Below are 10,148 nucleotides of genomic sequence, written 5' to 3' on the forward strand. Positions count from 1 at the left end.
ATTAGTGCCCCCCAAATTACTACCCCGATTATCACAGCCAGTGCGGTCAATAACCACTTCACTATGGTGCCCGTCCATCCCTGGAACCAGCCAGTGAGCCAGCTAAATGTATAAGAATTTTTGCGCGCGATCCGATCGATCCAATAGTATGTCATGAGCCGTAGCGGTGTCGTTTGCCACCTTTTCTAGGGCCAAAGCCAATTTGTCTATCCGGAAACTATCCATGACTGTGCCCGCTCCTGGGAAGAAGAAACCAAACACCTTTTCCCATAGACTCCCGTGTAGTTTAGTGGTTCCATCTTCGTTCATGACTGACCTCTTATAACGCCTGTCCAAGGACTTTGGGTCTAGCTCATCCAGTATCTCAACGTCAGGAAGGACTGAACCCAGATAACATGTGCCCCCCCAATTATTTGGTAAATAGGGGTAAGCCTTGTCGCCGCATATAAACATTGTCCCATGGGGTGGGACCAGGTGGGTGGATAAGCACTGGAGTCCCTTTACCACCCCATTAATCCTACTAACCCCCCTAGAGAATGTTATAGCCGTTATGTTGTGGTTGTGTTTATCTTGCAGTACTATTCGTAATGTAATCCCCGAGCTCCCTTGTCCCAGCTTCCCGGGGAGAGTGTAGGCGCATTCTGATTCTCCCATACGCAAGTGGCCGGAACCCTGGAGGCAGACCCTCCCTTTCTGTGGTTTGACCCAGACGGGGGCAGGCCTCTCGGCCACATGGGCAATCATTGACGGGCGATAATTAAATTGTCGATTGCAACTCTTGCCGTTGTCAACCCCTTCTCTTTCCAGCGTGGTGACTAAACATGGGGAATCGATAGGTTGTGAGCAGAGGTCATTGAGGGACAGAGGTAGCACTATCATGTGTATTCCTGTGGTGCCTGCTTGGGGAAAGCGCATGCACGACCAGCAGTGTGTCCTATTTTGAATTGTTGCCACTTCCCTGGCCACTTTCCAATATGTGTTTTCACCCTTCTTTGGGGCCTTATTCTGGGGTTGTGGCGTGAGTATGTATTCGATGCATGGTATGTAGTTCTTTTCGCCACCGGCCGCGCCAGGGGTCCAGACGCTGCACCGGACCTGCATAGTCATGCCTTTCTCTAGGCGCGTGCGTGTTTGTAGCTTAAAATCAGGGGTTCCCCATTTGTATCCTGGTTGGGCCAAGGTCTTAATGCTAGCTTGCCCGTCTTCCCGGAACTCTCGTTGCTTTTGTAGTACCATGCCAACGCGTCCAGGCCCTGCCGACAGTGCTAGCCAATTTATGTTCACCCAATTTGTGTGCAGGGCTTTCTGTTCGAAACATGGTAGTGATACTCTTTGTCCCCATGTTACGGTGAGGTGTCGGGTTTCGTTTTCGCATCTATTGGAATCGGAATTTCCCCTAGCTGCTGTCGCTATCAATAGTATTGTACCTATGATTAGGCCCATCCTTACTGTGTTCTGGGGGTGTGGTGTCTGGTGCTTGTATGGCCAACTTACAGTGCGTGGCGTGGATCCACGAAGTCTTGCCCTCGCAAAAGACTGCCGTTGGTGTAGTCAGCAACACCTGGACTGGTCCCTTCCACCTTGGTTCCAAGGCGTTCTTGCAGGTGAAGTGCTCCACGAACACCTGGTCTTTTTCCTCTGGTGGAACACCTGGTCCACAAGTCTCCTGGGAGCGCCTGGTCTACAGGTCTCCAATTTCCTAATCCACTTTTTTTCAAGTGGATCCAATTTTATCCAATATTCAATTTTTAAATTCAATCCCATTTAATCCAGTCCAATTCAAATTAAATTCAATCCTTCTCTCAGCATCCCATTACCTGTTTCCAACATCAATAAAAATAAAATTATAAAATTAAACGGAAATTATTTCAGCTAGAGTTTCAACTAGAATTACCACAAACCAACCACCTTTAACCTCCATTAACACAAACACAAACCACCATTAACCTCGATTAATACAAACAAACCACCATTAACCTCCATGAACCTCCCCCTATTATTTATTTATTTTCACGAATAAACAAATAATAGAAATAACCTGGTCTACTTCCAATTTCAATTCTGGTCAGTTCTGGTGTCTGGTCACACACAATGTTTTCCTCACCCACTGTGATTCGCTCACAATAGATTCTCACTGTTATGTCTGAAATTAAGCTACCCTACTGGGTATTCGTGAAGGGGGTCCATCTTTCCCAACCCCTTCCTTCACACCAGCCACTTCACGTTGTCCACCATACTCACTGAATTGTCATCAATTCTGAAATTCGTCTCATGAAAACACATCCCAGAGTCTAGTGTAACAGCCAGACAAACACATAGACACGCTGAAGACCCCAGGGTACCCATCAAACTAGCTTGTCCGCAGATCCACAACACAGCGAAACATGTAAGTTTAATAAAATATTTTCACTTACTCATAACTAATACTCACTTAAAATAATGTAATATCCCAATCTTCACCCTTTATGCAAATCGAAGCACCCCGGACAACCCACAACCAATATCAACCACTGTAGCCGCCTTCCCCTCCAGGCAGCCACACACAGCCACATACATCTCCATCCACGTCACACAAGACAACAGCCAACGAGTGTGTCCACCACACAGAAACCTTTGGCAATGCAACAACCGAACTCCCAGACAACCAACAACAAAACCCAATCCATCTCCATGGCTCATCAAGCAGTTCCAACTTAATCCAGCTTCACATACCGATTTCCCCAAAAACTCGTGAAACTTCACCCCCATTTTGGAAAAACCCTGGACTAAACCCTGACACCCTAAATAACTTCAGACCCATCTCCAATCTACCCTTTCTGTCAAAAGTTTTGGAACGTGCTGTGGCCACTCAACTCAAACATCACCACTCTGCCAATAACCTGTATGAAACATCCCAATCTGGATTCTGCTCCAGCCACAGTACTGAAACTGCTCTCCTCAAAATCACCAGCGACCTTTTCTCTCCTCTGATGCCGGCAACCTCAACATTTTCATCCTCCTCACCTCAACGCCTCCTTTGACATCATCAATCACACCATCCTCCTCACCCTGTTTAGACCAGCTTGTGCCTATTAAACCCAAATCAGTTCACTCCCAAGCTTCACATGGACCACCTACTACTCTCAAATTATCCACTCTGGCTCCGGAATCCCAAAAGCACTCTTCTCTACAATAAACAAACTAAATAAACAAACTTTACAACGTGAACAAACTCCTCAGCGCCCTGGATACCGCCACCTGTCATTCAGAGTAGACAACAGCATCTCCTTTCTGGCTTTCAGCATCTCCTTTCTCCTTTCTGGCATCCAAATAAAATTCTGGCTTCAAATCAACTTCCTCGAACTTAACTATGATAAATCTAAATTAATCTTCGTTTGCCCACAACCACTCATAACTTTGCCCCCCAAAAAACAAGTCACATTCTTTGTATATTGCCAACATTGTTCATCGTTTAAGTATCATCCAGAACTAAATTTTTATAAACCATCAACTTGTAGATGCATTTATTTATATCCCATTAACCCAAGAACTCTCAATTGCTTGGTTATATTAGTAATGTCATATATCCATATTTCTTTTCCAAATTGTTCCTGATATACACATTAATCCCATCTGTCTTTGTTTCCAGATGAACTCAAATCAGGAAATCAACACAAATCCTTATTACCTCCAATCAATTCAAAATTAAATCAAACAATTTAAAACCAGATCGGATCAGCGATCAAAAATCACTTTTCCAATCAACACATTCCAAGCAACAATTCATTCAAAGACCAAGCTTAAAAACACAACTCTCATCTTACTGTGACAAGTAAGCAACCAACCTACTTCACACTAAACAAATAACTTTTCATCACCCCTTTCTTCTCCACCGCCTCTTACACTTAAACAGATCATAATTACTCACTCATACACTGTTGCCCATCACCCAGTTGCCCCAGACCCAAACACAGGTTTGAAATCCCAGTAGGTTGTTCTTCAATCCCAACCATCATGTGATCCCAACATCTCTCCATTTATTTCGTTCCTCATGGGGTTGGTGTTTTATGGCCTTTACCTCTTACCCAATCACACTGCACATTATTCCCCGTCCTTGATGGATAATTTTACATCCAGATGGGCACAGCATCCCATTTTTGGCGACCCAGCCCTAAAACAAGCCCCTGGACTCCTTGCAGGCTGGACCAAAACCCCCGGACCTGCCTCCATTTAACGTGACTCAAATCCATCTCAAATCCCCACAGCTCGATCGAACACGTCACTGTACTCGACCCGGTTAAATTAAATTCCAAGCGTACTGTACCTGACTGACGCTTCCACAACAACAAAAAACTCGATATTCTCTGTCCACTAATTATGTACATGATTTTGGTTTTACCCACAATATAATGTCCCGATATTCTCCAGATTTAAGTCCTATATATCCTGTCGTTAAAGCAACACCCTGTAGACTGACTCCGCCTGTCGTTCTTCCAAGGTTAGTGAATTACCTCTGACCTTTCTCCCTTACAAATCTCGAACAAAGGTCAACTAAACTTTAAAAAGTCAAACTTCGAATTGGGGTAACCAGCGTTTTATTTTTCCGCAAATAATACAAGTCCGGCGTCATTCCCTGCAAGAACCACATCCAGACAGACAAATGACCCTTATTGAGGCTCTACATCGCAAAATGCTAGCTCCTACGAATCCAACAACCGTCACAATCCGTTCAGGGACTTCCGTACGTGCTCTACAATGCAGCACCTCTCTACCTGGTGCACACCTTTCGCACATCCTTCCTCGTTCGCACAACGCTTCATCAACACACCTCCTCGCGCCCACACCTTGGCACAAGCCACACCACATACCGACAGTTGAAACCTCAACCGTCCTCCTTCCTCGGATCAGCGTTCTGTTGAAAACGTGACATTTCTGTTCAAATTATTGAATTTCCAAATACTCTCCCTGCAGCGCCCGTGAGGCAGCTTGTCCCACATTATCTGCCTCCAGACCCATATGCGTTTTAATAACTTAACCTTATCAGCATACTAAATCTGTGTCCGCATTGATCAACACAAATGCGTCGATGCATCTTCCAGCCGCCACTCCGCACTGTACCTTACTGTATGAACAAGACTTCCTGTTGGAACTTGGCTCCGGAAATTAATTACTCTGTCTTGAAATCGTTTATTTTAGCCATCTTAAATAAATCCATCCATCTATCCATCTTATAAATCCATCTTAAATAAAAATCCATCTTATAAGTAACGTATTCGTCCTGTGACATTGCCTGGCATATATGTCGCAGCCGGCCACTATTCCGACATGGCTCGTCTGACATGAACGTCCGACATCCAGCAAAGTCGAAATGACCCACAATGCATTTGGGCACACATCCTCCTCTGAGAGTGGGCGAGTTATCGCCGGCACTCTGAGCAGATAATTAAACGAACATTGCCAGGATTCTCGGATAGACGTTTAATTTCACAACACACATGACAAAAATCCGATTTAAATTCAGAGATCGCCGATCGACCTGGCACAACCATCTCAACGCGACGACGCCACGCCGCCCCCCGTCTTGGCGCGCACCCTCGTGCCTCCACACGAATCCCAACACTCCCTGCACGCCGCTCTATTCGCGTTCGCGGCGGGGTTTACCTCGCGTTGGGACATGCAGTCGGCTGTCATAACAAAGTGCTGTCATAACAAATCTACGACCTGACATGTAGTGAGCTGTCAGAACATTGAGCTGTCAGAACTCATCCCTAGCTAACAGGATCTCCGACGCTTGACCTCTCTGACCCAAAATGCACTATATGACACCAATTCCAAAGGTGAGCTGCCTCAGCGATACATCCCACACATACAATACACAATATCTGCCATTGAATGAACTCTTCAATTCAAGTAAAACACACATATTGATTCGAATTCTGCAACCATCTCCAAGAAACCGCTTCATATCAACAGTAGATCGACAAGGGCACTCCGGGTGCTTTCCTGACCCGATTTATATCAATTCGCTTCCCAAACAACTCCCAAACAGATGAAAATCCGGACTCAGTTCAGGACCTCGCCTGTTCTCTCGGATAGACGTTAAAATGGACATTCCCGGCCTGAATTTCCCCCAAGTCGAGCAGATCGCTTACAAAGTTTCACACCGAAACCCTCTGCTTTGCACTTGACACACAGACAAACACATTGGCCAGACACACACGTCAATTAATATCCCAATATACATTCATTCCTCATTCATATCCTCATTCATATTACGTCTCTCATTCAAGGAAAAAGGATTTTTGGGACGGGTTGGACGGGGGGTGGGTTGAGGTGGAAAGGGGAGGCAGGGCGGGGGGTGTTGGGGTGTTGCCTAGAGCCCTGGGACTGAGCTCAGGTCTTGGGGGGTGTGGGGGGTCTTGGTCTGGTATCTGGTCCAGCGGCATCACTCGCTGATTTACTTGTTTAACTACCTCCTTAATTGTTTTGTCCTGAACTTTGCTTCCTGAACTTGCTTCCTTTGGCTCTGAAGCTTCAAATTCCTACAATGCAGCTCCTGCTTCAATTTTCAATATTTCAAAACCTAACCTGTCCTTCTCACCCTGTGGCCACCTGGCCCATTTCCTGTGAGCTTATTTATTTTCTCTTGTCCACCAGATCCTGGCCTGCTTTATCTGGACCTCTTGTCTAGAACTTAGTCTAGAGCTTCCTGGCTTGACCTCGTAGTTGTCACTACCTTCTTGTCAAACCTACCTGGTACCTACGCATTTCACCCTTCCTGGCCATGTCCCTTTGGCCGTCTATGTTCCTATGGCTTTCTATCTAAGTTTAGCCACAGCCCTTCGTTCCCTGGCATGCAATGGCATACCCCATCTTGTCTCTGGGCTGTTCCTTCCTGGAAAAATCTTGGCCACCTGGTTTCAACCTATATGGCTGTCCGACCTCATTTTCCCCTCCTGGTGCTAACTGTAACTTTAAGCTTACTGTTAAGTCCTTACTGGTTTATCCTTACTTGTTTATCCTGGCTTTAACAAAGCTACGTCATTCTGAGGCCTATATGAGCCTCTACTTACAATTTCTGTTCGAGTGCAGACAGCGGGGAAGACAAGGAGACTGAACCCGCGCGAGGGAGGAAGGTACGAATTTGGAATAATAGCCCTCTGATATAAAACAACTCCCACCTTTAATCAAATCAGCGTGCCGGCGCCGGCCTCAAGCAGCCTTCCTCCTGTCCTTCGGGCTCCGTTTCCCGTCCTCCGCGTCTGTTGACACCCCACTCCTGGTACCATCTGTGAAGAATCAGCTCTTCGTTTGCAAAAGAAGTCCACAAATAGCCTGAAAAATGACGCAGTTTATTAAAGCCAACTTATACAGATCCGGAGGAGGCCAAGACATCTATAGCAAGAGCCAGTCTCATGCCACGTCAAGCCTTCCTGACAACGCATTGATTCTCATTTACTTATATACGAATACGATTATCAGAAAATCTCCGAGAGAACGAAGCGACTGGCGAGAGTCCCTCCCACCGTTATCATTCGGGGGAGTCAGCCTTTCCTTATCATTTGGACCAATTGTTTCTCTGGGCTCCGAGAAAACAGAAATATAACTCACAAAGAGGAGAGTGTATGCTTAGCCAAACAAACCCATATATTTTATGGGTTTGTGTACATGAGTAATCCAAAGCATGTTTATACAGAGTCATGCGTTGCTGAGATTAAAACAAAATATATATGGTTAACGATCATGTCATTCTACTAGCATTACGCAAAAACAAGCGCATGTGGGCGTGGTTTTACGACCAGCCTCGAAAAAAGCACACGTATACAATTTGTTCAGCATGACCTCAGCGAGCCTTTTCTCATCCAAAACTAAAACGAAGCAAAAACCCTTTATTAACTTTATGAAATAGCATTTTTAAACATCATATAAATCATAACACATTAGCACCCAACGTCTATAACTGAACTTTAGGCAATAACAAATCTACTACTTGACATATATATGTATGTATGTATATGTATGTGTATGTATATGTATGTATATGTATGTATATGTATGTATATATATATATATGTATGTATATATATATATATATATATACAGTATATATATATATATATATATATATATATATATATATATATATATATATATATATATATATATATATATATATATATATATATATATATATTGTTACGGATTCGGGGGTCGGCGCTCCCCTTATCAAGGGGGGGTTTATCCCCTTGTCTTTTAAGCTGGCCGTCCCGAGTTCTTGGGAAGTTATAACGTCCTTCCCGGCGTGGCGTTAGGTAGGGTTTGCTAGGCCTAGGGGTTCGCTGCTACCTCAGTACTAACGCCCGCCGGAAACGAGGGAATAACTCCCGCTCGAACCATGGATAAGATGGAAATTGCCGAGCTGTTAGCAGTCCACGATCCGAGCCGTTAACAAATGACTAACCCGATTATGAGCGGTTCCTAATCGTGCCACAGGTACTCAATTGAAAGAAAGGACGAAGGCGATCGGATTAGGGAAAAAACAAGAAATAACAAGGTGATTTATTTTCAATCAAAAAGAAGAGGAAAGGAAAGAATGTACAAGAAGAAGAAGAAGGAGAAGGACACAGGGCAGGCTTAACTATACAGTCTTAATTTACAACCCCGGACAAACATACACACTCACATGGGATGGTAGCTGGTAAGGTGGAAGGTCCAGGTAGAAGGTCCAGGTGTTGGGGTCCGGCTCCAGGTGTCGCTCCAGTTCCGTGGGTGAAAACCCGGCAGGCAGCTAGCGCGTTTGCAATGAGCGCCGCCGTATCTCCTCTCTCGCCGTATATCTTCTCTTACAAGAGCACCGCTGAGCAAGTCCTCGCAAGTCCGTATGCGCAGTTCACCCCGAAGAAGTCCGTGTAAGAACTCCGTTTGTAATGCACGCTGCCGACCAAGTCCGTATCAAAGGACAGTCCGTGGCGCAGTCCAACCGCAAGAAGAAGTCCTTGCGCAGTGCGCGTTCCCCAGCGAGTCCGTAAAAGGGCTTTGCACTCGCGCTTTTATATCGTGCGCCAAGATCACTACACGCTCCACAAAGGCCACGCCCGCCAGTGATATTTCATCAGCGCTGGTTGGCTGGTAAGGGCTTACCGGCTCCGCCTTTGACGGCTCGTTAACAAGCCACACCTTGTTCCTGGCGCTCCGCCCCCTTCTTCCTCGAGCCGACCGCGTGGTCAATGGCGGCGCTTGAGCGAGCGCTAACCAAGGCACGTAACAAAATTGGAGAGAGGTCGCAAAATGGACAAAAGGGCCTACTCCTTATTTAATTGATGCAACACAGATTCAACTATTGGAAACACAGCCTTAACTAACACATAATAAGGAAATAATTGAGTTCCTATGGTGGCCTACGTGTTGCTGTGGCCTAACTAGGGTGCAATCTTTAACCTTAAATGTCATATTTACAAGTGATTATTATTTACAACAAAAGTGTGGGTTCTAAAACCGCAACAATATATATATATATATATATATTTTATTTTTTTTAAATATATATATTTATATATATATATATATATATCACTGCCTGGAGGAGTGGTCGGGCCGTATTTTTTTGAAAATCGCACAATCAACGGTGGTGACTTCTTGCACATGATGGAGAATTATGCAAAGGACAACCTGCCACTATAAATGCGGCTTCCCGGATACTTTCAGTTGCATGGTGCTCCACCCCACCTTTGCTTCGAACCCCACTCTACTCTGACTTTTTGAAGCTATAAACATAGATTTGTTATCATGTTACAGTGTATTATCCATTCTTTTCTATTAAAAACGATAGTCCCATATAAGTGTTGCCATTTTTTTGAAGCACCCTGTATGTATGTATATACATATGTTTTGTTTTGCACCAAAGAACAATAATAAACTTACTTGTTTGTTGCAGGTATCGTTCTTCAAAATGTGCCCAGGGTTTCTGAACCACCCTGTACGTGTATGTATTTATATATTTGATGAAAGTAGCACATTGACCCTCTGATATGACAATGACATCATGCACCTAAACTATGTCAACACATCACCTCCAAAGTAGGATGGCATCCGTGTGGCAATCAGGCCTTTTCCAACTGAGATTTATGCTTTTATGGTCACGAATAAATGAAAGCAGAGTTGCTGATCCA

At 44.7% G+C, this 10,148-nt stretch overlaps 1 long non-coding RNA gene across 1 annotated transcript in view; it reads right to left on the bottom strand.

Annotated features, from left to right (window-relative positions):
- LOC137429893 (uncharacterized) overlaps positions 1-9,945 on the bottom strand; it is a 134,575-nt gene extending 124,630 nt beyond the window's left edge. The window contains exon 1 of the long non-coding RNA XR_013623814.1: positions 9,901-9,945. This is a non-coding gene — a long non-coding RNA (uncharacterized LOC137429893). The remainder of the gene's footprint in view (positions 1-9,900) is intronic.
- Positions 9,946-10,148: the final 203 nt, after the last annotated feature.

This window comes from Myxine glutinosa, chromosome 6 (assembly GCF_964187855.1).
Source record: "Myxine glutinosa chromosome 6, kmMyxGlut1.1, whole genome shotgun sequence".
In the NCBI taxonomy this organism is placed as follows: Eukaryota; Metazoa; Chordata; class Myxini; order Myxiniformes; family Myxinidae; genus Myxine; species Myxine glutinosa.